Raw genomic sequence first — 3,076 nt, 5'->3', positions numbered from 1 at the left:
CTGTGCATTTCTTTTGCTCGCACGAGCAGCTGACATGAACTAAAGGATATCTGAGGCTCGCTCGCCCTCTTGCGGTTATACGGGAGTACTGCGACCCGTTGATTCCAGATGTAATAATTCCGAGGTCAAATCTCGTTTTAATGTTGCATTACATTACACACATACCTTTGTGGAAAAGGTCATTTGGTCAACGCGTGATAAAATATTTTTATCTAATGGCCAATGAAAATGCTATTCGTTTTTATGACAAACATCACAGTAACACCAGGCCGAATTATGTATTTGTATACAATTTGTACATTTCTTCATCCTACCTGGAATAAAACTAATCACAAGATGGCAGTGTTACCTCGTTATTAAGCATGATACTACATTAATTTTCTACTCCATCCGAGTTTCCGCAATGATAAAAGAAGCTCAGAGAACGCATGACATTGATGTCAACAGCTGACACGTTTCACTCAGGTTCCCTTCACATCCAACCGCGTCACATGATAACGCGATAATGTGCTGGAACTCCTGATCTTTGACCACGGCCTTTTTGACTTAATACCCTGGGTCATCTGCTCTGTTGTTGCCATGATGTGTGGGTGCGCGTGTGTGTGTGCGTGCGTGTGTGTGTGTGCGTGTGTGTTGGGGAGACCCACCACTGTTTGGCGCGTACATAAGCAGAGTGTTCCCCAGCTGTCAACTAGCCTAGCCAAGCAACATATGACATGTGGATGCTACACATACGTCACTTACTGTTCTTGTGTCGTGCTCTTCCCACAAAATTTTTGCCTCTTCTGCTTCATTTTAACATCGAAAATGTCTTCATTTCAACATCTGAGAAAAACAAATTATGAAAGCTTGAGTCATTAAAGATGATTAGTGGACCCTGACTGAGCCCTGACTTTTAAATAATGCACTTGCAAGAGCAGCCGATAGGTCTGCTTAAAGAATTCATCAGCTGACAGTTATAGTCAGCTCCCCTGCATCCCCATGAGGTTCAGTGTAGTCACTAGTAAATCTGCAATGAATTATTCAATCCATGTGTCACAATCCTCAGCACGCTGTATTGAACGCTTCTGTCAGCTTTGGATTGAGACCACTCGGGTGTCACGGCGCTTCTATTTGCTTCTGTTGTTATCTTTAAATAATCGTTTCCATATAAACTTTTCTACAACCATACCAGAAATCTAAATTTGCCTATGGAAGAATCTGTGATGATTCACCAAGCCAGGCCAAGTCGCTTTTGAATAGAGATAGTGTAATGCCCTCCAGATGTAAAGAGCTGCAATAAAATTATATGAGTCTGCTAATATATTAAACATTATTTTATACACAGTCTGGTCTCAAGCAGCTGATAGTTGTTAAACTCGGGTCTATTAATTTCAAAGTTCCCCAAGGCAGTGGTAACAATATAGATTTTTCATGTGCCATACCAGATTTTTTTTCTTTTTTTTCAAATGCAAGTTTCTCTACTAAAGTACAGAGCGCTGCAAGTATAAACATTCCTGAAAGTGAGAATGCTTAGCATGCCGCCATGTCCACGCAAGCGGGACACACACGTGCAGGCTGGAGTCTTCCAAGATCTCATAACAAATGTATACATGCTGTGTAAAATTGTAAATTTATCCATGCAGGAGTTATGGACTGTGTCTGTGGTTGCAAACACACAGTGAGCAGATATATGATGTCTCATGAGGCCTGCCAGCTCACAGTCATCCACTTTTTATTATTTTTTTTAAACCAGGCTACTCTATTCTATTTGGAAAAAGGCTCATGCAGTGACTCCGATGACCTAGACTATTGCTGCTGATGTGACAATCAACACCGAACTGTATATAAAAATCCCCCAGGGCCCCCAAGGAGTGCAACAGACAAGTTACCAAAGGTTTTTTTTAAGCAGTTTTACATTGGGACATTTTCCAAGTTAATTGATGCCTCATAGCCAGTCAATGGGTGACCTTGATGAATATTTCAGGATTTACAAAGTACTACCTCATTTGCACTGCATTAGCAATGTTTATATTTATGGATTTGGAATGATGAACTATTAATCAATTTATGTGTTAAAAGTGTAATTCAGGAGAATTAAATTTATATGGAACAAATGAGTTCATTTCATGCATGAGTTTTTTTTTGGCGGGTGGGGGTTGCCCAGAGGTGAGCTGTTTAGCAGCCACATGCGCGACTTTTCAAACATTCCAAATGAGCTCCATGATTATCTGCCACAGTGCAGGTGTACCTGGCTCATCAGGGTGCCAATAAAGAAGGTTAATAAGCAGAATTAGCTGGAATTGGATGAATGTTAGCCAGCAATAATTATCAACTGACAGCAAGAGTAGCCGCCCAGTTATGAAGGCAGGGCAAAAGAGTCTTTAATTGAATGTCAGCAGTAAGCTGCGGGCGATGTTGAAGCTGAAGGGCAGGCAGCCTTCCCAGAATGCTTTGCTACTCGAGAGAAGGCTCATGGAATGAGGACTGAGGGACTTTGATGGCTTCTGTCCAGCTGGTTTTGCCTCAAGGGTGTCCTCATACTGTATGATGTCATTACATAATGTGCTCTCCAGCCAGATTTGAGTCAGTCTCAGAAACCTCAAGCACTGTTGACAACTGCAAAAAGTACCGTGCCGTGCATTAACAACTCAATAATGTTTCTTAAAGTTACTCCACATGCACAATGGAATGAGCGCAATCAGGAATGAAGCAAGTATACGTTGGTTGTGACAGGGGTGCTTTCAAAGCTTCTGTCGGGATCAAAGCGTCATGGATTAATCAATGTATTGATTGGGCGGGTGCCTACAGAAATCCAGCATGTGATTGGAGGATTTAGGTGGGCTCAGTCACAGTTGACTTGACTGACCTGGTTGTTGAAATAAGAGCTATTCCTGGAAATGGCTCATGGTGTGGATTTTAAGATTGACTATAGCGCTTTATGCTTTATTGAAAAAAAAAAGAAAATCTTAATGTAGGGTTTTTTCCAATGAAAATAATCAACCCTGGTAAAAAAAATATCATGAGTGCAAAATAATTCTAAATAAATGGGGGGGGCTTATGAGGTAAGGGGTGGGGAGTTGCTACGTGGAGGCAG

Source organism: Syngnathus scovelli, chromosome 20, assembly GCF_024217435.2.
Source record: "Syngnathus scovelli strain Florida chromosome 20, RoL_Ssco_1.2, whole genome shotgun sequence".
Lineage (NCBI taxonomy): Eukaryota > Metazoa > Chordata > Actinopteri > Syngnathiformes > Syngnathidae > Syngnathus > Syngnathus scovelli.
This window is presented reverse-complemented; position numbering follows the sequence as displayed.